The sequence below is a fragment of the Phyllostomus hastatus genome, unplaced genomic scaffold (genome assembly GCF_019186645.2).
Source record: "Phyllostomus hastatus isolate PE091 unplaced genomic scaffold, TTU_PhHast_1.1 phas_contig_40, whole genome shotgun sequence".
Lineage (NCBI taxonomy): Eukaryota > Metazoa > Chordata > Mammalia > Chiroptera > Phyllostomidae > Phyllostomus > Phyllostomus hastatus.
In genome coordinates this window covers 91,863,251-91,889,071 of record NW_025333872.1, presented here as the reverse complement: position 1 = coordinate 91,889,071, position 25,821 = coordinate 91,863,251, and the positions used below count along the sequence as shown (strand labels likewise).

General features: G+C 47.0%; 1 protein-coding gene across 4 annotated transcripts in view; it reads right to left on the bottom strand.

The window, feature by feature from the left end:
• The window catches only part of TIAM2 (TIAM Rac1 associated GEF 2), a 202,726-nt gene that overhangs the window by 134,144 nt on the left and 42,761 nt on the right, over positions 1 to 25,821 (bottom strand). The window lies entirely within an intron of this gene.

The following is a 25,821-nucleotide window of genomic DNA, read 5'->3' as shown; positions in this document are numbered from 1 at the left end:
CTGGGCATTATTAGGCGAGACTGCAGGGGGGTCATCCAGGGCCTGCTGCCTACTGACGTCTGCGAGAGTCAAGGCAGTGGAAGGTAAACTACGCCCCCGATAAAGCTCTACCAACTCTGTCATTATACAAGGGTGTGCTTGTACCTACGACAGCACACGGGTGCCACGTGGGGACGGAATCATCCACCCACGGTTTCACTCCTGCACTTTTTGGCCTGGAAACCAGCCCGTCCCAGAGCCCCTGAGCTTGTCTGCTACTGTGACATAATTTTAATTAAAGATGGGGCTACCTTCCATTGTCTCCCTTGAGTTTTGCGATGAAAAGCTGTTCAACTTCAAATGCTGAAGCTTCGGCCCCCAGGGCTTCCCTGAAAGCTGGATGTGATTGGACCTGCAGCCACATCCCAGTTGGGAAAGGAAGGCCACACCTGAAGAACGCTCTACATCATCAGTCTAGAAGCCTCCTGTCAAGCCCTGGACCAGGTTCAGAGGGCCCAGCGTTCACAGCACTTCAACTGCCCGTGACCCTGGGAGAGCCCACAGCACTCGGCAGAACTAGGAACACGGGTCAAGGAGAAACTGCTGGGGAAGGGAAAGGTACCCCGACCTGAACCTGTGCCCTTACAATAGCCCCCCCTTCCAAACAGGTAAAAGGAGTGCACTTCTCACTGAGAAATTTCTAACACCCACGCCTTCTTCCATTTAAGTCCCCTTTGTCACCACCTCACTGAAAAGAAAAAAAACAAAACATGTTTTAGAGTATCTGGGTTTACCGCAGCGTTGCTATCACCCAGACGGCTTATCAATCAGAGACTCAACTCAGTGTCTGCAGTAAAACGATCCAGTGAGGGGGAAGTTTTCCCAGAGCCAGAAAGGGACTGGGCGCAGACATGTGACTCCGGTCTCCTTTAACCCCTCGTGCGACCCGGGTCTGCGCCACCGGGCTGAGTCCCCCCAGGGTCTCCGTTCACAGGTGGAGCCTTGACTGCCTCAGCCTCTCGGGCATGGGGAGGTTTCAGACACAGAATGAACAGACCCTGCCCTGGGACGCGCGGTCCGGGGCCTCGGGTAGGACGGCGTCACTACAACGTGCTGTCGCCTTCAGCACAGAACAGCTTTCCCCGGCCTCTCACAGCCACCGACACCCTGGCCCGCACAAAGCACCGCTGCAATCCGATGCCGCCCTTCACAAAGGGAGCCTCCCCAGTCCCCCGGGAGACTACAGAACGTCAGACAATCGGGATAAAAGAAAGGCTAATTACAATGAAAATAGGAAGTTTCAGTCTGTCCTCCCCAAACGATAGGCTTCTACACACGGAGCACAGTGTCCATTGCTCACAATGAACCACGGCACAGCGGGGCCCTTGTGGTTCTAAAACAGCACATGTGAAACACACACACACACACACACACATTCATTGAACAGCTGGACTAGGTCAGGGTGTATCCGTGTGGGCCGCTGTATTCCCTAGGCTGGCTTCTGCCTAGAGGAAGTCTTCCTTAGAATTCCCACGAAGCCCCTGGATCCAGGCACAAAACTCCAGATGCGAACATGGGCACGGTACAGACTGCGTGCAGGGCATTTACTCAGTTCATTCAGTTCAAGTCAGGAAGTATCTGGTGAACCCCTCTCTACTGGGCTTAAGGCACTGTGCTAAGAGTTGGGAGTACGATGGTGGCCAAGAGCCTGCTAACGGTCTCACACAGACCGCCAAGCCATCGGTCACAACGCCGTGTGGCGACGATGTGACCCAGAGGGTAAGACGCTGAGGAAGTTCACAGGAGTGGCCCTGAGCCCAGTCTCCAGCTAACACCCAAATGATTCATTTATACAGACAGTATAACCAGTGATCCCAAGCCCGGGGTGTCGGTCAGGCTGTGAAACGTTATTTCAGACGCTGTCTCTATAGCAGCCGACTCCGCAACACTTCCACCTCGCCGGGGCTGAAAAGATGCCATACTTGACACTTAAAGACGCCATGTCGTGTTTACCCAAACTTCTGCCGGATGTCAGATATTTAGGAACAAGACAACCTGTGCTTACACATGCCTGCCCCCCAAAATGTGGCAATTTTACTTCTAAAAATAATGTGTAGCTTTTGGAGTAGAACCTCCTTTAAACACACTGCCTCACAAAGGTTTTGCTGTCCTCCCACTGGCAAGGAGCGCGGTGAGGGAAAGAGGCCCCGGCATTCGGAGACGCCCCGGGAGTCTCGGGGTGACAGTGTGGAAGGGGTAGGGCAGGGCGTGAACAACGCAAACAGAAGCGGCAGCCACAGCACAGGTGATGCCCTGTGGGAAAGTGAGGAAAACACTCGGCAGGAGGCTGCTTGGGTGTTTGGTTCAACAATTCATTCTGCAGACAGAAGCACATGTGGGGGGTTCCCAGAGGTCAAACAGCTGCTGCTGCTTCATTTCGTCTTGGAGCAATGCAAAAGCAGGCAAAAAACAGGCCCACATCAGGAACTTTGTGAAGGAAGCAAAGGCCCCGGTGCATTCCAATGCAGCCCAGTTTCACGCCACGGCCGTGGGAGGCTCTGGCTGCGCTGACCGCAGCTGATGTGGGAGTCGTTTTACCAGGGGGACCCAAAGTACCCCAGAACTGTCTTCTGGAGGGTGGGCCCCCTGCAGTCCAGGCTTCCCCCACTCAGTGGGTGTTCTAGGAACCCACCTGGATCAGTGCACCAACTGGCATTGTGAGAAGCTGGGTTCAGCCGCAGTGAGATTTTTTGGAAAGTGTTTTCAATGTGTTCGCCCATTTCATGGTGGGTGATTCACCAGCACACCTGCCCACACCGCACTGAGTGTTCAGCAGTTTTTGACCAAAAACAGCATGACCCCGGGCCCACACTCCCTATTCGCTGGATCTCACCCCAGGCAACTTTTTTTTGTTGTTGTTGTTACTCTGGATGAAAAAAGGCCTCAAAGGGAAACATTTTGCAGATGTGGAAGAGGTGAAACACATAAATGGCAGAAGCACTAAAAGGCATCAAAATCCAGTTCAAAAACTGTTCTGAGCAGGTGGGGGGAAAAATCTCAGTAGGTGTATTGCATCAAACGGAGAGCACTTTGAAGGTGACTAAAGTTAAAACATGTAAGAATGAATACACAATTTTTTAAAATAATTTTAATTTGTTTAAGATTTTATTTATTTATTTTTAGAGAGGGAAGGGAGGGAGAAAGAGAGAGAGAAACATCAGTGTGTGGTTGCTGGGGGCCGTGGCCTGCAACCCAGGCATGTGCCCTGACTGGGAATCGAACCTGCGATGCTTTGGTTCGCAGCCCGCACTCAATCCACTGAGCTACACCAGCCAGGGCGAATACACAATTTTTTATAAATTCCAGGGTTGGTTTTTTTTGGTCCCCCTTGTACATCTAATGACACACTAGTCCCAATAACAGCAAGGGGCATTGCTGGGCACTAAGAACGCACGACCCAAGGAGTCAGGCACAGCACGACTGATGAAAGGGCGTAGAGCTGGGGAGGAAAGACACTGTAACCCAAGTCTGGGACGACAGCAGGAACGCGTTGTGAAGCACGGCAGAAACTGCCCGCGGTAAGAAAAAGAAAAAGAAAGCCGCCAAAACACAAAACAGGAGACCCAGTAGACCTATCTGAAACAGATTTCCAGGAGCAATAACCACTAAGATCATCAAACTAAACTGGAAAAAGATACAGTTTGGATCCAGCTTACAAGGGCAAGAGAAAACAGACCTAAAGAGTTTTAACGTCAACCTCTGCAATGGAACAAACTATAGAACTCTAAACAAGGGCTTGGGAGATTCGGGGAATCTATTTCCGAGGAGATCAAGGCAGACACTACACCCACAGCACAAGAGCAGGCTGGGATGGAGAGGGACTGCCCAGAAGTGACCCCCGCCAGAGCATCACCGAGGGTCAGGGAGGAGCCCCGGGGGTGCTCAGACAAGGACGACGTGACGCCAGGCGGGGCAGAGCAGGACAGGCTCGCCGGTGGACCGGGCCTCGAGGTGTGAGCCAACTTGGACGTGAGGACCCAGGAAGGCCACGCATTCTTGTAAGGAGGACAGAGAGCCAAGGAAGCCCGAGACTCGCACTCGACACGGGAAGCATCAAGTGTGAAGGTCACGGCATGAAGTGAGTGGGAAGAGAGAAGCACGTCAGGATGCCCACGATGGAGGCCCCTCGAGTCCAGGCCGTCCCTCGTGCATCAGTCATTAGAAGACAACCTTGAAAGCCGGAGTCACCGGCCAGCAGTCCATGAGCCCCTCCCAGCGGCACCCGCCGGCCACCATCCGTCAACACTGAACAAGCATCCCTGGCAAAGTTGTTAGTGACGATGGACATTGACTGCAAGTCCGTAAGTATCTTTGCAAAATAGAAAAATTTGCTCCTTGGTGAGAACGCCGGGGCCCCTGGCGAGGCACTGAGAGCACGCCCCTGCTCCATGCCTTGGGGATCCCAGACCTCGGGTCCTCGACCCGCCTCCCTGAGCCTCACACTTCCCTCCACGTAAAATGGATGTAATTACACCCACCTCCCAGGCTGGCATGAACACAAAACAGAAAATGTCTTTGAACTACCTGACACAGGGCCAGGTCCCCGTTAATAAATGCTAAATAATAAATGTTAGCTCCCTTCTCCATGCCCTGGTTTCCAGGGGCCCTGACCTGAAATGCAGGCTCTCGCCCACGGTGCCCAGGGCGAATGCGGACTCTGAGTTGTTTCTGACAAGCACGTGGCTAGCAAGATACTCAGTAATGCTAAGGCCTGAATGTTCGTTACTAACAAATGCTGTAAAAGGTTTCTTAAAAATATGGTTCTCAAAAAAATTTTTTTCTCTAGGAACTGAGTAGGTAGGTAAACTGTATGTTCAAGGGAAAATATAAATTGAGAAACCTGCACAGTTAGACTTAAAGATTGTTTTAATATAGCAATATAGCAATGTTTTTAAGCTATTTTCATTACATTCTAAAATCAATAGCAATTAAATTAATTAGGGCACCGAGGCCTCCTCCAAGCAAGAGAGCCTTCTGAATGGGCAGGGTATTGTAGGTCTTTTTCTGAATTTTGCCTAAGCGAAGCCTGTAAGATTGTTATTTTCTGAAGAAAAATTACCTACCACTACGAAAAGTATGAAGCATGTTTTAGGAGTTTGTAGAATAAACAGCGTCCTATCCTTTGGCCCAATGCATAGAAAACTAGGAGAATTGCTGAAAACTTAACATACATTACGGCAACTTTATTAAAGGTGAATTCTGTGTATGCAACGTAAAAAGAAATGTAAGGAACTAGATGAATTTTGAACACTACTGAGAAGTCTGGGTGCGACTGAAGGGGTCCCCATGTCGCACTTCCATAGGGATTTGGCTCTTTCTTCCTGGGGCGGTCCGTCCAGCAAGGAGCCTCCACCTCTTGGAGAGACACCGCACCAATTAACGCAGGTTGCCGTTCCTAGCTCTGCATCGTTTGCACATCCCGAAACAACTGTCATCACAGAGCTCCCTTAGATGGAAAGTACTGCAGACCTTTCATTTTAATTACTTCAGCAGCCTATTTCCCGGGGGCATTTTATTACCCGGTATTTCAGGAGGACGAGTAACTAAAACTTCAATTAGAAAGTGCCTGGAGAGGAGGAGGGGGCAGGGAGTGATGCATGCTTTTTCACTGGTTTTTAGCACATCAAATGCGGTCGAGGGAAGTGGGCTATGAACATAGTTCAAGCCAACATTTCAGGGCCCAGAGACAATGTGCCAGCCCCCTCCACCTCTTAGACCAGCCCAGTATGTCTATCCCTCGATGCTGTTGCCTGGTGCCCAACCCAATGGCTGTCAGAACTCCCCAGGCTCTGCCCCACCTGGCCGGCTGGTTCCGAGCCTCATCCAGCATCACGCTGCTGTATGTACCCACTCCTCAATTACATGTACTATCTCCTTCCCCGGTATTTCAGACTGATTCCTCTGCCAGGCCTTGTTCTCACTGCCTGCAGAACCCTGGGAACTCTCCCGTGGCCGTCAGCAGAGGAAGGAAAGGTAGTCGTCATATTCTCAGCCCCCACAATAACTACAGTAGAAAGCCAAGGGCGAAGGCTTTCTTCAACAGTTAATTGCTGGATTGTGTTTTCCTTAGTCCCAAAGCAGCAACACAAAAAGGGTTATGTTGTATTTAGCTTATCTTTACTTTTTTAAAGATTTTATTTATTTATTTGTAGAAACGGGGGAGGGAGGGAGGAAGGGCAGGCCAGCGGGAGAAACACTGATCGCTTACCTCTCACATGCCCCACCCCCAGCCAGGGACCTGGCCCACAACCCAGGCCTGTGCCCACCCTGATGGGGAATCGAACCTGTGACCCTGTGGTTTGCAATACGATGATGCCCAGCCCACTAAACCACACCTGTCAGGGCAGCTTAACTTTAACCTTTTTCTATAACAAAACTGACTTCACTGAAAATATTCCTATGACAATAAGCATGTTTTTGTCATTGCTTTGTACTCATTAGCCAGAGAACTGTTTTTCACGTCAGTGTGAATACTGAATCCAACCCAGTGACCCCCTCACACCCTAACACTAATTCCCTTCCCACAGGAAATGCAGAGAACAATCTGGAGGAGCCCAAGTCGCATTCCCAACCTGGTGCCTTCTGGTGTCTCACCCTGCACCCCACCTTCCACGTCCAGAGCTGCACCCTGCACCCCGCTGTCTGTGCCTAGAGCTGCTCTGACACCCAACTCATCTCCAGCCACCCTTCCATGCTCTAACTCCCCAAGACCCTGGTCATGAGCGGAACCCTGGTGGCCCCATCCAACTCAATACTACAGGGCAGGGCAAAAGTAGGGGCACCGCTGTTCGTATGGAAAACAACAACAAATACTACTACTGCAGGAATAAACTCTGTGGTTCATGCACTCGCAGCTGCAAACTTACTTCGCCCACCCTGTGTTTTAAATAGCAGTGGGGTTCGTTCTGAACACAGAAAGCATATGTGCCACGGTTGAGGAACTCAGTCCCTCAAGGAGAACATAGGACAAAAAGGCCTGTTGATAATAGTTTAATTTGAAAAATATACTAAATAAGCTTATCATTATATTCAATTTGTTAGATAAGATTAATATGCTTAAGCCTTACACCAAAGTTAGTTCTTAAACCTTACACTATAGGTAGTTCTCTGCCAGTACACTATGTGGCAAAGAACTCACTTCAGAAATAAATCATCTGAGTTGATGTATTTTATATGTCTTTTGGTAAGAATCCCTGTATCCATATCAGCAAATCGATACCGGTATCCGCTACTGATCAGGCACGAGTTGACGTGATTTATGTAGGACCCGCGTCATCAACACAGAGCTGGACCCGCGGTGAGTCTTTTTTTCAGACCATAAAATCAGGATCTCGGTTCTCGCTTGGATCCCCTCACAGCCGCTTCGGGGGAAAAAGCGCCCTCGGGTCTCCTCCCCGGTCCAGATTCACAGACGCACTGTGTGCTTCTACCCACCAGCCTCAAAGGGGTTTGCGGGGATCCCTGCTGTCTGACAGACCTTTCATCTTTGGGGATGAAAGGTGCTAATGAGTATTTGTGGGGAAGCGCTCCCACTCAGCCTGACTGACGGGAAGGCTCAGAATTCCTCTTCTAAGGTTGGTGTCTACTGCAGGCAGGAAACGGTTACGTTTGAAGTGGGAATTAGGACAGACTTTTAATTACGGAGAGTTGGCGCAGTCTGCTGCTAAGCAAAGACCAGAGGCCCTTCGATTCCCATTTCTCCTCAGCTGCCGTGGTGGGTGTGACCTTGAACCTCCCTGTCTGGCTCTGTAAGTCCCAGTGAAGCGCACAGAGGCCCTATGAGTGGCACTGCTCATAGTCAGAGGAAATCCAGCTGAAGTGGAAACATTTGTGTAATATCGCAATTATACGAAGCAGGGCTTGGCTTGGTTCTGGAGTCCGCCCTTCCACAGAAGTACCTAGTCAATCTGAAACGGGGAAGAGATCAGGGACAACTAGGAATGGGCAACACCACAATCTAACACAGGGTCTTCATTGTCCTTTGATTTCTAACGTTAAACTGCAGATTTTAGGAATGGGAAATAGCAACTTGTAAGTGGTCCCGAAAATAAAACTGACTTCGTTCCCTGCAGGAAATATGAATTTCAATAATCCTAACTGTAGACGGTTGTTTCTCTAGGAACACTTTCCTTCTACCATAAAGGCTAAAAGAAGAACTACTCCCTGTGCAACGTCTCAGACCGCTGCCCTCCACTGGATTCCTTCGCTCCCTGCCGCCTTTCTGAAGGTTCCCCAGCCCCAGGCTTGGTCTCGTCTCCTCACCTTTGATCTCTGCTCTCTGGGTGGCATCATGACGTTCAGTGTCCCTGATGACAACCAAGTCTCCATCTCCAGGTAAAGGTATCTTCCCAGCTCGAGACCCACTTACCGACCTACTGAATGTGCCATCTCAAAACCAAGGTGGCTCAAACTGAAGTTGCTTCCGACCCTACCCTGCCCCCAGACCACCTGGTTCTGGGAACCCAAACTGGGATAACGGCCCTTCCACCCAGCCTCTCTCCCTAGACAGAACCTGGCCCATCATCCTACGCTCACCTCTCCTCCCCCTGGTCGTGAGGTGCAGGCGTCAGCCAATCCTCCATCCCCTCTCCACACCTCCTCCCCAGGTGCCTCCCTCTCTCTCCCTGCCCTGTGTCATTCCGGCCCCAAGGGCTGGCCCAACTGCTGCCTCTCTTGCTTCCTACTGGAATATTCCCAGTCCTTCTCCATCTCCAAATCTCCCTGGCACACCACAGCCAGAGGAAAATTTTAAAGCAAAATTTTAAAACACCAATCAGATCCTGTTATGCTCCAGTCAGAAACCTTTCCACATTGCCCACCCTTTAGAATTAAAAGTCCCACACTTCTTTGCATGGCATACAAACCTCCACCGACCCCTCCAGCTCCTGGCCCTCCGGCCACCAGTGCAAACTCTTTGTGGCCCGCAGCCCGCCGTGTAGCCCGATGCAGCCACGCCTCCATCCTGGGCTCCTCTCAGCTCAGCAGCTTTCTCCGCATCCTCCAGACCAACTCCCATGGTTTCTTCTGAGAGGTCTTCCCCAGTGCCACATGAGGGGGATAATACATCTTTCCTTCCAGACACATCACCGCACCTTGTACAAATCTCTTAGGGCACTTACACCACGCTACGCAGAAATGGTTTGCTCCTTTGCCCACCTGCTTCGCTAGGGCACACACGCTGTTCTCTGAGTCTGCCTTTGGCGTCCCTAACACGGGGCAGGGGCAAGCCCATCTGGGCAGTGTTTGGTGAATGCGTGATTTCATAAGTGAGCACGAGTTCCGGAATGCAGTGGTCCTAATGTGTAATCCACCCACCCTAAAATGCTGCTCCCACTGTCTTTCCACCATCCACAAGTCCAAAAATTGTTTCAGGTTCAGGTGTCTCCTATCTTGATGAAAATTAATAGAGACAGGCCTCCACGTGGCCTGGAAAGCCAATATGTACCGATTCTGTTTCTATAACGCAGAAACACGCTTCTAAAAAACAATGCTTGTGTGTTCAAGCCCCGCAGTGAAAACACATATAAAGGTGCTTTCTTGGGAACGGAGCCTCTGCTTCTATCTCATCGTCATTCTAACGTAAATTGTCCTTTTAAAGACTCAGACCATCAACTTGCCCCAATCTTTTTAGGGTCCTTTGTCATTAGTCATTTATCATTTCCCTGTTGAACTCGCCATAAAGAAATTCCTGAGGAAGTGCTTAAAGTAGCACATTTTTAACAAATATCAACTACGTGGGATAGGAATCTTAAAAAACAGCCAAAGTCCGTCAAATTTCCACTTAAAAATGGCAACACCATTTATTTCTTCAGTATCGCTACTGATCATTTTTCTTTACTTAAATAATCGTGGGGCGCTACAATGAAAAGAGATTGTATGCTTCATAACATAATTAGCTATACTTAATAACTCGGGCATGCATCCCCAAACATTATTTTTGTCTCTAGGGCATCAAAAACCATAGATACTGGAAGGCAAATATTACTATATTTCTATCCAAAACACTTGTCAACCCTGAGGTAAAAATAGCCTTATGACAATTAACTGGGTGAGACAGTAGTATTACCCTCTTCCTAATCCTGAAGCTTCTGCAGATCCCTCAAGACCATTTCAGGTGATGATCAGAAACCAGGGAAAGATGGCAAAATGGGGCGCTTACTTACAAAGCTCAGTTTAGCCAAACCTATTAACTTGAAGCACTCTTACTACTTAAGATTCATGGATTAAACAAAGATTCAGTGACTGTTCATTACGCACAAGGCCGTCACTGAGGCTGTGCAGAGAAAAAAGAAAAATAAACCCAGTTCCTGCCCTAAAAGAATGATCCCCCACAACCCGAGTCAGAAACATGGACCTCAGCGTGAGTGAAAACGGCAGAATGAAGAGCAGATGGTACTTAAAACCAGGACTAACTGCAAGCCCTTCTCTCCTGAAGAGGAAACAACTCCCACCTGTGGACAGAGAGCAATCCCTACGTGTCCGCTCTTCACCTACAGGGGTTGATGAAGGAAGGAGAGGGGAAAGGCAGAAATTTCAAAGCCTCTCCCAGATTTTTCACACACACACGTTAGAGGAAGAGAGAGTCCTTTGTCTTTCGCCACCGTTGACAGAGAAGAACGCCAGGAATGGAGAGAGCCAGGAGACAGCTCCATGCCAAACATTACGAAAGAGACAAGTGAAGTAACACAGCCGAGGCTGGGCACCTTGGGCACCTTGGGCACCTGTGGCAATGCGATCCCCAGCAGCGGGAGGGCCAGGGTCTTTAGGAAGGGGGCGGGGGGTATAACCTTCCACGTCCCAGCAGCACATCGCAGCAGGTCAACGAGGCAGAAACTGACCTCCTCTGCACTGCCGAGTCCAGGGGGAGTCCCCACTGCCCACCAGGCCTGCAGGGACCTGCTCCCTGGGGTCCCCAGGACACTCTGCAGGGCCTTTTCCGATCGCTGCGGCTCCAGCAGGTTGGGAAAATCATAAGTAGGAATACCGGTCAAGAACTAATCAAAACATCTTTATTTCAGTGTAACAGACATCAAGAAAGTCTATAAAAAAGAATTTCAGCAAATGCATTTTTTTTTAATTTATTGATAAAGCTGGGCTTCTCATTTCTGAAACCCAAGTCTATTTCCGAGGATTGAAAACTGAAGGAAAACTCAGACCCGACGGGAAAGACTCACCAGAAACAGGGTGCAAAGGCCCCAGAAAACATCGAAGCCTGCCTGCTGCAAAACTCCCCCGTCGGTGTCCGAATCGCCTGTGCTCACACCACCCCCCACTCCCGGAACAGGTCTGCTTTCCGCCCGGGGCCTCACGTGTCACGCGTCATAAACATCAGACGACAGGTATCAATGAGGCATGAGATAAACAAGTAAGAATCTGACCGAGACGCAAAACTAGAGACAGTGAGAAGCCCTGGAAGTGATGCTGAAAGTGTGGGCGGGGGGTTAGGGGCTGGGGGTCAGGGGCAGGAGCAGGAGCTGGGAGAGGGTGGGAGGGACTGACCGCTGTAAAGTGGAGCGGGGCCCAGCGTGACTGCGGGCAGTGCCGGCCAGCCCTGTGCTCCAAGACGGCTTCAAGGTGCAGCCGGGGGCTCCCACGGTACAGGCCACCCGGCCTCAAGAACAGCGCCAGGACTGTCAGACCTTCCTCCAAAACCTCGTCTCTGAAATACCGAGAGGGACACGTCAGCCTGCAGCCCCGGGTGACGGGCACACCCCCAGCAGGACCGGCAGCCAGGTCGCCCCGGGGCCTGTTTCCGCCCTGATCTCTCACCTGTCACCGTGCCAAAAAGAAACTGTGTCTCCCTTGCACCTCGTCACTGTGTTGATTCATAAAAATCATGAGAGCATAAAAAAGTTATGTGTTGCAAATTTTTTAAAAAAGGTTATTTTCATTTCCAAAGATGGCCACGAGAGGCGAGGAGAAAGGAAATGCCCAATGATTTCCACAGACTTATTCATAGTAGAATTTGCACTGCGTGGATATAAGCAAAACTAGAAAGAAATGCTTTCACAGTGTGTATATGGGAAAAAATTAATGTTGCCAGTACCCTGCTGTGGAGAGGAGAGGGGAGGGCAGAGGAGAAGGGAGAAAGGAGAAAGGGGAAGGAGGTGAAAGGGAAGAGAGGAAGATGGGGCGAGGGCAGGGGAGAGAAGGGTGGATGGAAGGAGACACTCATCTTCACAACAGTGGTAACTGGAGCTGGAGATGAATGCCTGCCCTCAAAGGACGACGCCTTGTTTATTTCAATACGCTTGCACACAGCTCTTCGCCACACCAGCCATGGAGCAGGACTATGTAATCCAGTCTCAATGTTCCAGTCCTACTGAGCCTCCACCTGGAGACACTCAAAAGCATCAGCCCCACAGAGAGACAGAGTCTGGGCTCACTGACTCAGTTCCGGTGAGAGCTTCCCAGCCGCGCCTGCCAGCTCTTATACTACCTCTGGTCCCGGGCCATACCCAAACTTCTGAGGAGGTCAAATATTCAAACTCCGGCCCAAAATGGAGATGCAATTTACAGTTAAAGCACAAGCAAGCTAGATACAACAACTTATCAGGATTTTAGGTTTTCAGCCATGTTTATGAGATTCCTTGCTTTCGACAAGTTATACAATCTGCATGTCCTGGTGCTGTAAAAACTAGACGCCACGTTTCAGGTCTAGCTCTGCAAAGTAAGGTATCGTCGTTCACATTATTTTATTCTAACATTCCCCAACAACATCCACATGCCTACGCTGGGAAAGGAAATCTTCTGTGTAACTACTGAATCAGCACACAGGGAAAGGAGCGGAAAAGGAATTTACAGGAGAACTGGTAGACCATTAATAAAACCCTGCATCCAAGACATTAGGCTACTTACTCGTTCACACTTACCAAGGGAAAACAACCAGTTTTCAAAGCTGTAACACATCTGTATCTGGCCTTCCAAGCCTCTCTACATAGTTTTCTGAGGGACACTCAAATGGGATTCGAGATGCCTATTTGGCCATATGTATTTTCACCCATTCTTTCTACATAATTTCTGCTCTTTCTATGTATTACTTTACCCAAAGCTTCACCATCTTACAACCACATATGCATATTATTTTTAATCAGTTATAACATACATGCAATCAAGTACACAAATCATAACTACACAGTTCCATGACTTTTCACATGTGCATATACTCATGGAGCTATCCCCCAGATGAAGCTATGTTGCAGGAAATGCACACACAATTGTTCATGGCTGTGCACGTGTGCAGCACAGCCTCACATGCATGCACACGCACACTTCACCCTTGGGGTCACATGAAAGCTGTGGTATAAACAGGAGAGGGCTCAACTGCCATATGATCAACTGTGAAAACATTGCTTTTTAGTCGACTGTGGAAAAAATAAAGTATTTAAAGTATATCATTTCCAATTTGATGCAGAGATCCTGTTACTGCGTTTCTAGGTCTTGAGTCACTATCCCTCTTATTAAATCATGTTGCCTTACCACTAAATCTGAACCAGTTATTTTCTTCTAAAAAAAATGTTACAAGTCACAGGCTGGGAGAAAATATTTGCAAATCACATATCCAATAAAGGGCTTGTACCCAAAGGAGACACAAAAAGTTGTTAAAACTCAACAATAAGAAAATAAACAACCCAGCTTTTCAAATGGGCAAAAGATCTGAACAGACACTTCATCAAAGAAGATGTATGGATGGCCGATATGCACATGAAAAGAGGCTCAACATTATTGGTCACTAGGGAAATGCAAATTAAAACCACAAGGAGAGATCACTATACGCTATTCAAATGGCTAAATTTAAAAAGAAAACTGATAACAACAAAAGCTGGTGAGGATGGTGAGGATACGGAATAACAGCTGGATTTGCAGAATGATACAGCCACTTTGGGAAACAGTTTCAGAGTCTCTTATAAAATCAAACATACAGCTACCATACAACCTAACAATCCCACTCTTAGGTATCTATCTAAGTGAAATAAAATTCACTTAATGCTCACACACAAAAATACTGTATACAAAAGTTTATTCACCATCACCAAAAATTGGGAATAATCAAGATGTCCTTTGATGATCAAATGATTAACAAACAGTGGTATATCCATACAAAGGAATACTCCTCAACAATAGAAAGAAATAATCTGTTGATTGATCCAATAAACTGGATGAATCTTACATGCATTGTGCTAACTGAAAGGAGATCAGAAAAAAAGAAAAAAAAAGCTACATATCTTATATATAACCCCATTTACATGACATTCTGGAAAAGGCCAAGGTGCCAGAGGTAGGAGACAACACAGAAAACGTTTGGACGACGGAACTGTCCAGTACGGCACTGCAGTGGTGGTGCGCGACTCTATGCGTGTGTCAAAACCAACAGACGTGAACGACACAAAGAGTGAACTAAACTGTTAAGCAGATTAAAAAAAAAATCAACCAGGATGTCAGGGGATCTCAGGTTGGAACACGGACTATAGGAAAGGACTGTCACGACATCACAAGGGAGTGACATACTTCACTGCAGTGGTGGGGAGGCGGGGTGGACACAGGAGCTGATCTGAGTAACTTTAGAGCCCAGTACTCTAACTATACACTAGTAACAAAAAGCACATAAAGACTGTACTGTGGTCGGCACATCTACTGCTCTCAGGAGGACAAGTTGGCAAATCTGAAACTACTTCGCATATATGCTCGGATTGAACAAACTCACAAATAAATTGCAGGTAACGGGAGCCAAGATTTTCACTGTCAGAAAAAAAAGAAGCTACAAAGGGGAGAGAGGGGAGGAAGGGGAGAATGAATCCTGGGGTGCTAAAGAATACACACGCAGGTAAACAGGCACAGAAACACAGATAGGCGTGCAGAGTCTGATACCGGCATGCGCTCACGTGGCATGCGCTCACGTGTATTTTGAGAGCGAGAAGGAAGAGGAAAGGTGTGAGCGTACACGGATTAGCATATACACAACTACTCTCTCTGCTCACCGGCAGCGCCTGGGGAAGCAGCAGCGCTCCGCAGCACTGAGCACACCCAGCGCCCAGACCTGGGTTTCTCAGTACCGTTCTCATGGGGAAGGGTCCAGGGCGCCTTGGAGAAATGGCTGGCTCTGGAGCTGGAGCACAGAGACACTGAAGATGAGCCTGGTTCATCCTGCAGCAACAGGACGCCAGAGCGACACAGGGGCTGACTGGGAGGGGTCCCGACTGCCAAATATGCAACAATTTGAGCAACATCATGATACCACTGGTTATAACCCAGAGAATAATAAAACAAATGGCCGTGAGTCCATACCACTATAAATAAATAACTGAATAAACAAATAAAGCATAAGGGACAAATCTTCCTGACCAAAGAGCTGCAATGATTAAATGTAGAAAGAATGAGCGATACAGAAAATCGTCATGAGGACCACAGAGTCACGACTGCCGTGGGCTGGATCCACACGAGCAGCAGCTCAGGGGGTGAAACGACAGAGGCAGGACATCGGTGGCACCTCAGCGTTCACTATCCCCCGGATTTGCTGAACACGGTGCTGGTTGTCAGATATAACCACAAAGTATTCGACAGTCCTCCCTCCAGTAGCTGAAGCTAAATCCACCCCCTCCCTCGAATGTGGGCTGGACCTGGTGACTTGCTCCTGAGAGAGGACAGACAGCGAGACGTAGCACCTGTAACAGTGGAGAAAGCTGGCTGACCCCACTGTAACCACGCGACCAAAGTTATCATCACAGCAGTAAGTCATGTTGACATCTTGTGCCCCTAATTGGATGCAAAGAGAAGGGCACCCCACCTTTATGCTATTCTGCCTAAAAATACTTAACCTTAGTCCAATATAAAAAAATGATCGGATAAACACAAATAGAGGGAAACTCCACAAAATTCCTGATCATTACTCATCAAAAGGTGTCAAGGTCATGAAAGACAAAGAAAAACCAAGAAATAGTCACAGGTTGGAGAATACTAAGGAGCTATGACTAAATGCAACACAGATCACGGAGTGGATCTTGGAACAAAAAACATACATTAGTGGGGAAGCAGGGAAGCTCAAAGCAAGTCAGTTAATGGTATTTCAATTACTAGTATTGATGCCTGAAATTTCTTCTCTCTCCCCACGTTGCACAGCCAGCTATTAATAATCTTTTAAAACACAGATCAGATGCCTTCTCCTCCAGGAAGTCTTCCATGATCACTCACTCTCTCTGGGTTATGTTAGATTCCATTCCTTTGTGCTACTATCTTAGCACTTCCCATTCAGTATTGCACTGTTTTTTCCCTGATTAGCATTCTACAGGGGCTCTAAAATAAAATGTATCCCATTCTAATATAACTATGTTCCCATTCAAACTGATGTTCCTGAGAAGACAGTAGAGTGGGCAATTATGGTCATGAGGTTTGGAGACTCACAGATCTCAGTTCAAATCCCAACTCCATGACTCTCTGTGTGACCTTGGGCCAGTTACTTAAATCGTTCAGAGTTTCCATTTTGCCCACTGGGTAAAACAGACATAAGACAAAGGGTTGTTGGAGGATTTAATAAAACAATGTATAAAGGTGGTTAAGCCTTTTATTCCAGTGCTTTGTAAAGCTGCTACTGGCAAATAATAAGGACTCAGTAAATGTCAGCTAAATACATGAATTAATAAGTTACTAATATCAACAAAAGTCATCCAATACCTACTCCACGTATTAGCAGCCCTTTTTCTCAAGGGCTTTGTAGGCTACAACTGCTTCTGGGTGTGCACACCAAAATCACCAGGAGAACTTTCACAATGTCCTAATGCCCAAGCCTCATCCTCAGAAATTCAGATGGTATGAGATGTGGCAGGTTGAGCCACTAATCCACTTAGTGGGACAGAAAATATACATTAAAATATATGTATACAGAAGTAACGACATCCCAGTGGCAATGAGAACACCTAGCCCCCAGATCTTGGCTTCTAAGAGCAAGGAACCAGGGCTGATTGGAGGACTGAGGCAGGAAGAACCCACCGTGCAAGGGGCGCATCAAAGGGCTGCCAGAGCCGAATGGGAGAGCTCCCCGGGGCCAGGGCTGGAATCATTGGAGCAACAGAGTAAATACAGTAGCACTGGATTATAACCTAAAGGACAAAATAAATATTCATGGATCTATACTGATATAAATAAAGGATTGAATAATCAGGTAAATTTGGGAGAATAGAAAAATCTCCCATGCAGATTTATAACCAATGTATTCTTTGATTTCAGGAGGCGGGACATAACTCCATTCCTTAAGTGAGAGCTATCCGCAGTGACTTTCTTCCAAAGAGCACAGCACAGAAAGACAAAGACAAAAAGAGTAACTTTCCAGTGGAGAAACCGGACGAACCTACCTCAGCCAGGTCTGCAAGGTCAACAACGTCCACAGTGGTAACTCACACTGACGGTACGTACCTTGGATATCATGTGAGAACAACGGCACTTCACCTCTGAGCTGCGGCTGTTTCCCTCCCAAACACACATTAGCCCAGTCTCATCAAAACTGTGGGAGCCCTGGCCGGCGTGGCTCAGTTGGCGGGGCATCGTCCCACAAAGTGAAAGGTCACTGGTTCAATTCTCAGTCAGGGCACATGCCTGGGTTGCAGGCCAGTTGGGGCACATGAGAGAAACAACCCATCACTGCTTCTCCCTCACACTGGTGTTTCTCTCCCTCTCTTTCTACCTACTTCCCTCCCTCTAAATAAATAATCTTTTAAAACTGTGGGATAGTCTACAAAATGTCTGACCACTACTCCGCAAAACGGTCACGGTCATCGAAAACAAGAAAGAGTATGAAAAAACAGTCACGGCTAAAAGGATGCTGAGGAGACATGATGACTACATGTAGCGCGGTGCCCTGGATGGGACCCTGGAACAGGAAAAAGACATCAGGAAAAAGAGAAGAAATCTAGATGGGGTAAGGGCTATCGTGAATAACAACATATCGATACAACCAGTAGTTGTAACCAAAGTTGCAATACTGTAATATAAGGTGTTAACAACAGGGAAACTGGGCGTGGGTTGTGCAGGAAGTGTACGCGATCTGCGCAATAATTCTAACACTGGTCAGCAAAGAGGTTATTAGGCGGAGGAGAGAGCCGGCCCACCGTTACCTTGTCCTCAGAGAACAATCCGAGCAGACGTGCTGGACAGTCACGAACAGTTTCAGAGAAGAGCGCGACTCAGGCGTGCGCCCCGGGAAGGTGTGCGTGAAGACTGATGCCCGAGACCCGAGAAAGGAGCAACAAGGAGATCCATCAGAACCAGCTCGACAGGAGCACAGAGCACCCAAAAATAACGAAAACGGAGTCTGAACAAACTCTTTGAGAAATAAACAGGCCCTGGAAGAAAGTAGTTCATTTAGAAATAATTCTTTTCTTGCTCCAGAGGCCGAACGCTGCAGCAGACACTTCTCTCCCTGACGTGCTCATTCATTAACACCCCCAGCTATTCCGTCTCCAGGTGCAAAAGACCTTTTCAAATTAAATGTGTGTATTAAGGAAGAATGGGCAGGGAAAAACCTCACGTATAAAACCAAAAGCTCTTTCACATATCGGAAGATGGCCCCCTAAACTTGAGTCAAGAAGCCGGTATCTTACTGGTTTTGTTTTTCTCACCTGGTGATGCATATAACACAGTATTCGAGTATATTAATTCTGCCTTGTAAAACCTTGCTTCCGAAAACCGATCCCTCGGGGACTTCATGGATAACGAGCATGTCCCTGTTAGTTTTCTTTGGAAAAACTTCTGCACGGGAAAATGATAATATTTCTGACGCATGACAGAACTTGGAATGATTAGGCTGCTATTCAAGTAAGGTAGCTTGCCTTCAGCCTGAGCCACAAAAGGAATGAGCCAACGTTCAGAAAACACACACAGCTCAGAAAGGCGCACTTCTTTCTCGTTCTAATAAAACATGTTCTGGGACGGCCCGTGATCCAGACAGATCTGTCCTAATGAGGAACACACCCAAACATGACTGCCCTCGCGAAGGAGATGGCCCCGCACTGCAGTTCCTCAGCCAGCGGCCCAGGGCCAGAGCTTCCTGGAGTCACAAAATGTTCTCCTCCGCCTCACACATAAAACTGCAGAAAACAACCTTCACCATCCCTTCCTCGGTCTGTACCCAGACCACAGCAATCAAACCAGTGTCTCTGATTAAGTCACAGGCTTTGAGATGCATGCACATTCCTGCCAACCTGGACCAATGTCATGCGGGCTACCAGGAACGCCCTGCTGGCTTCTGGAGTGTTCTGAAAAGGCATTTACAAGAACTGCACACAATGTGAAGTAAATCATTGGCTGATACCACAGCAGATCCTTTATATCACAATCCCAATGTTATATTTAAAAAACACTGTTCTCTCGTGGAATACAAATGCCTTTTATATCTATCAATACTTACGTGGGCCACTTCCAAAACACTTCCCAATTTCCTTTTCTCCCCTTGCCTAACTTTGGTTTCTGAGGTTGTCTCTGAGCAGGAGTAGCAGCACCAGGTGACAGCCACAGCTTTTTAAAAATGCAAAACACACAAAATGTATTTTCACGTGTAGGTTACTAGAGATAAAAAAAATAATAATAATAATAAAGCCTTGGAGACCTTCTAGACCCGGGTTGCCAGGAATGTAGCCCCCTCACAGCATGCCCAGATGGACATCAAGAACCGATCATGAATTTTTCCTCTTTTATGGTATTCTAACTGCCAAGATACACCGATCGGACATGAAAATCCACATCCCAACATAAGATAAATTAGGGTGATTGTTCATGTTACAGCTGGGTTCATATAGCTACAGCTGGGTTTGTATAGTACCTTAACACGCAAAAAATGTAAATCATAACTTGATTTTAACATTGATTTGTTAATATCTTAAAGTCATATTTAGCAAATTCACTTAATATAGCCATTACACTTACTATTCCATAGAGAAAGGACTTGGGCCCTGGTTGGTGTGGTTCAGTGGATTGAGCAACACAGCCTGTGAACCAGAAGATCAGTGGTTCGATTCCCAGTCAGAGCACATGCCTGGGTTGCTGGCCAGGTCCCCAGTGGGGGGCATGTGAGAGGCAACCACACATTGATGTTTCTCTCCCTCTTTTTCTCCCTCCCTTCCTCTGTCTAAAAATAAAATCTTAAAAAATAATAAAAATAAAAATAAGCATTAATGTCCTAAGAAAAATAACGTGGAAAGGCAGTATTTCAACAGACTGATTAAGCTCCAGAGGTAATCTGCATCTTTACCCTTCCGTAAACTATGCATGGATGTTAGGACACTTCAGCTCCAGTATCTTCATTCCAGTGGCCCATATGTTATTGCCGCCTACTATTTGAGATCTGGTTTTAACCATCCCCAAATCAGCCTAACAATCTGATGCTTATAAAAATGTACACATGTTTCCCAAAGTCTATGCTCATCATGTCTGCTGGCACCCCACCTCTTCCTTTGGAGTCCATCCTTTCCTTCAGGGCTGTGCATGGCAATCCCTCCCTTGTCCTGTAAGTCTGAACATGCCTCGCCCTCATGATCAAGGACAATTTTGAGTGGGTATAGCTACCCTCGTGGAAGCTGAAAGCATAATTCCATTAATTTCTGCTTTCTTTTATTGCAAGTAAATCTGTTGTCAGTAGAACTACATGTTTTTGGAGGTAACCTATCTTTTTTTGCTGATTCCCTTAAGGTGTTTTTCCACTCTGGAGTTCTACGGCTTCACAGAATTATGGGCGAATTTGCTTTTGTACTTCCTGTCCGTGATTCAGTGTGGTTCTCCCAATAGAAGGGTGTGTCCTTCATCAGTTTATCTGCTATGATCTTTTTGAAAATGCTCTTTACAATTTTATCCTATTCTTCTAGGCTCCTATTATATATATTGGACCATCTTATCTTATCCTGAATATCACTGAATTCCTCACAGGTGTTCAGTCTCTGTACTGCTCTATGCTACACTTGAGGTCATTGTCTCATATCTACTGGGTTGGTCAAAAAGTCCATTTAGTTTTTTTCTGTATGATGGCTCTAGTAGTGCCTGCTTATCTCTAACTTCACTCAAAACAACTTTGTTAGACTGCAATGTAACAGCTGTCATAGCAGCATGCATGCAAGAAAATGATCAAAACAGGTGAATGTCTGTGTAACCATTTTAATATTGAAGACAGAAAAAATACATGATATTTTCAGTATATTATGCTTTATTATTTCAAGAAAGGTAAAAATCACAACTGAAATGCAAAAAAAGATTTGTGCAGTGGATGGAGAAGGCGCTGCGACTGATCAACATGTTAAAAGTAGTTTGTGCAGTTTTTTGGTGCTACTGACATTTTGGCTAAATAATCCTCTGCTGTGGGGCTGCCTTATGCACTGGAAGATGTTTAGCAGCACCCCTGGTCTCTCCCCACTAGAAGCCAATGGCGGGACATAGCCGACATACTCAAAATACCCAAAGCAATCAACTTATTGGTGAAAATGAAAAATGCATCTTTTATTTTTTTGGAAAAACTAATGGATTTTTGGCGAAGCCAATATCTTCACATTTACCAGTTCTTTCTTCAGCTTTGCCTAATCTGTTCTGTGTTTTCAGTTGCAATAAGTACAATGTTTTTCTACAAGTTTTATTTGGCTCCTTTTCACCTCTTTCCAGTCTCATTTCACATTGCACTATTGTTTTTATTCTTAACCTTAATTATCTCTAATACATTTATTTCACAATTTCTCTCCAACTTTTTTATCTTAAGTTCTTACCGTACAAATACTCCTGATTATTATTTGTTTGTTTTGCCTCTTCAGAGTGGATTTTTTTCCTTATGTTCTTTTTAATTTATGACCATGAGCCTTTCTTCAGAGAAAATTGTTTTTCTGTGTAAAACTCACGTAGTTGTTGTTTCTGCTGGTTGCCCTATGACTTCGCCTGTCCAAGGCCAGTTTGCAAGTGTATTATCTTCCTACTATCTACAGATAGCACTACAGTGAAGAAAAGAGAGAAACTGGTGGATCTGAATGCTGTCTACACCCATTACTCGGCTTCTAATATTGTTTACTTGAATATTAAGTCTTGGTGGTATGAGTCAAAAGGAAAAAGCAACAGAATCAGAATATCATCAAGGAAGGCAGACGGACTTCCACCCCATCATCTTGATGAAGTCCCACTGGCCAGAGGACCAGGCAGTAAGTAGAAGGTGAGAAGGATCAGAGGACAAGTCACATCAGCACACAGAGAGCGGGACTGCCTCCTGGAGACCAATAGCCTTGCAACCGATCACGAAAACTGTCGCTCTCCAGCACAGCGGGATCCCTGCATCAGCATGACTTGCACAGCAGACAAACACAGGATGACAAAGTATAATGGGGGGGGGGGGGGCTTGCTGAACTGGACACGGAAGAAGGGGGGCTAGATGGATAAAGTGGAAATTTCAATGCTACCAGGCTTCAAGACCTGATACAGCCAACCTCCTCAACAACCCATGGCCAACGAAACATAAATGTTCAAAGTTCACTGGATGTCTTAGCAGCCTTAGGTTACACCCTCCGATCTCATTGGCTTTTCCATCACTCTCGGGTGCTTCTGCACCTCTCTGCTCTGATCCATTAGGAGCTGTTTCATACTTTAGCTTTTAATGAGCAATGAATTCCCCTTGCTTCTCAGTCACTGAGAAAGATGAGAATAATTTTTCATCTGTGAGTGCTGTCCAACTTGCTAGTGCTTCACTAATGGCAAAATATACAGTTATAAGTGTTGGTAGTAAGTGCTTTGAAATGGTTTCAAGCCTGCATAAAAGGAGCAAGACCGACTGAAAGAACTCCCACCTGCCCCCCACCCAGAGACCCAGTTTTTCCGAGCAGCGCTACCTAACCGCACTGGCGCACACTCTCACGCTCTCTTCACGTACAGACGTCAGAGGACGCTCTCGATTACTACATTGTATGCTCATCATCTGAACGTCCTAAACTGAAATATCGTTTCCTTAATGTTTCAGTACCTTGTACACCCAATGTCATGAGAATAACCCATGCTCATTCTATTTTACCATAAAAGGTACACAAGATTGGGATAATCTTGCAGTAATACTAGGATATATTCCGGGTCTGGTTTTCAGAAGTAAATTTCATTCATTTATATACACATTTATTCAACAAATACTAAAAACACCATTCTGCTAGATGTTAGATGTACAGTCAACAAAATATACATGGTCCCAGCAAGTACGGAATTTACAGAATATTTTTTTCTAAGGTTTACTTCGATCATAAAATGTATAGCTAATCAGATCATAGAGAATAAAGATTTTCCTATGCTGCATATCATACTATCAATTTCATAATGCTTCAAAAAGTCAACATGTGTTAGGCACAATCAAGGGGTAACTAGAATATCAACAATTTCTATGACTAATCAGTAGCTCAAGTAACTTGTACATCATTTCAAATAGCATGTTAATATGAAAGATTATTTTGCTGCCTGAAAGATAAATCAGTCACTGGTATTATTAATTTAATGGCCCAAGTAAAATAATACAGGTAAAAGTAAAATCAGTATAGGGGGTTAAATTACATTCGGCATTGTGTTTGCATTTTAATTCATCACGTACAGGAACACCATATAGTAAGCCCATTCTTCCCCCACCCCCTCCTCCCCTCTTCCCACCACTGACCCCCCTGCCAACACCCCCCGACAGACCACAGGTCACATTTTTAAAAGTAACTCTACTTCCCTCCGTGGCAACTGCTGAAGGAGCTGTGCAAGCTACACCTTTAAATAGAACAGTACGGGGAAAATCGCCACCTTGTTTTAAATCAGTTTGCTCAAGTCTTTGAAAGAGGTGAGATTTCAGAAATCACCTGATAGAAAAGAACCATCGCTGAAAAGAGGGCATTTTAGGGCAAAAGTCTGCTGCCAGGAGAGTGGCGGGCGGCGCAAGGCTCTGGGAGGAAGAACGTGCACTTTGGACCCAGGTCTGAATGGGGCCCCCTCGTTATTCACAACGCCTTTTGCCCCTGAGCGGGTCCCTCGGATTCTTTCCTTCTCTAAGGAAAACAACGTTGGAGGATACAGCCCAACTGGAATTGTGAGAACGATTAAAAATAACAAACGAGGCCTGATCCCCATCACTGGCACCAGTGGGGAGAGGTCTGAGTGGGCGCCGCTCCCTGGGACGGGGGCGGGGCGGGACAGGGGGGCCCAGCGGGGCGCCTCCCTGCCCGCTGTGGACCTGCGCCTGCGGTGGGGTCTCCTACCCAGACATCGTCTGTGGCATCCAGCATCTCCAGTCCTCTTAATCTCAACGGGAGACCTTCTGCTTCCCGCTACAGAGGGGAAGCTGTGGGTTGAGAAAGTGTCCTCACTAAAACTGTCAAACACGACTCGGCGTCTCCCCAAATCAAACCAACACTCATCACAGTACTATTTCCACCATCAGGATGCACAGGGTGGAGCAAAGGTGGGCTTACAGCCCTTCACACAGAAAAGAACACGAGTTAATAAACAGAAATATAAGGACACAACTGTGCCCTCCTCACGCACCCACAACGGTGAACCTGCATATTGAAAACGCATTTCCCCCTGTAAAGCGACATTCATTTTCCGAGCCACCAAATTTCTTTTCATAATTTAAAAAGAAAAGGATCTTGCTTGCCCTCAAATCATGTCATCTAATTGCCCTTCCAACCAAACCTTTACACCAATTTTTTTTCATTAATGCTCTTTTGAAATGACAGCTACTATTTCAAATTAGAACCATTCTGATAAGTGAACCGATTGTAAAACTGGAGTTAGAACCAGGTGTTAAAACTGTACACTCAGCGTAAGGTTAGCGGCTAATGCTACAGACAGGCCAGGATTCAGCTGCAGGTCAAGTCAGACGAACCTCCCAGCTGCCGCCAAATGTAACAATTATCAGAGCACTAACAACCCATTGCTAATGAGCAAGCTTAGCAACTAAGGAGGGAAAAATTAGGAAAACACCAAGAGTAAACAAAACCACCTTCCATTATGCAATTTTTTCGAAGGCCCAACAACATCCAGGCACGAAGCAAACCAACCAGTGAAGCAACTTCGGTGAACACACACTCCCACCCAGGCGCCCAGGTCGCCCGTGGGTCCCTCTCCACAGGGAGACAGAAGAAGGGGACTCAAGGTACACCGGGACTCCGCGACAAGAATCTCTGCGGGTCCAAGTGATGCAAGGCCTCGTCCCAAGTTCGTAGGTGCGTTCAGCAGCCTCTGCTTTTGTGCTCGAACAAGGAGCCAAGTTCCCTTTGGCATGGACGCAGGATTTCGAGATCTCTTTCTGTTCCAGCATGCCCTGGGTTTATTTGTTTGTTGCACTGTTTACCCCGCTATAAAAACATTCTGGAACATTCCAGCCAAAACTCTCCCACAGTGCCCATGCTACCTTCCCAAAGACAGCAGGGCCTTCCGAGTGTGTCTGGGCAGCTCGGCCCCCTCGACCTCACGCCGCCAGCCCCCCCACCCAGGGCTGTACCCCAGGACGCGCTGTCCTGGCCTGCGCTGTCCTGGCCTGCGCCCTCCTCTGAGCCCCTCCTCTCTCCCCGCATGGCCACCCTCTTGTGCACTCACTCGCTGTTTTCTTCTCCGTGTGTGGTCCCCTGCAAACAATCGCTCTGTCTACGAAAGACAGTAGCCCATCATAAAATCAGAATGTTCCAGTCACCCTGGCTTAGCCATGCTGATGCCAGTGATTCCTCTCAGCCCGGCCCCACTGGCTGATGAGCAGGGTCAGAGGCCAAACATGAGTTTGTGTGTTGACTTGAGACATTCACCGGTTTGCGGCTTTTG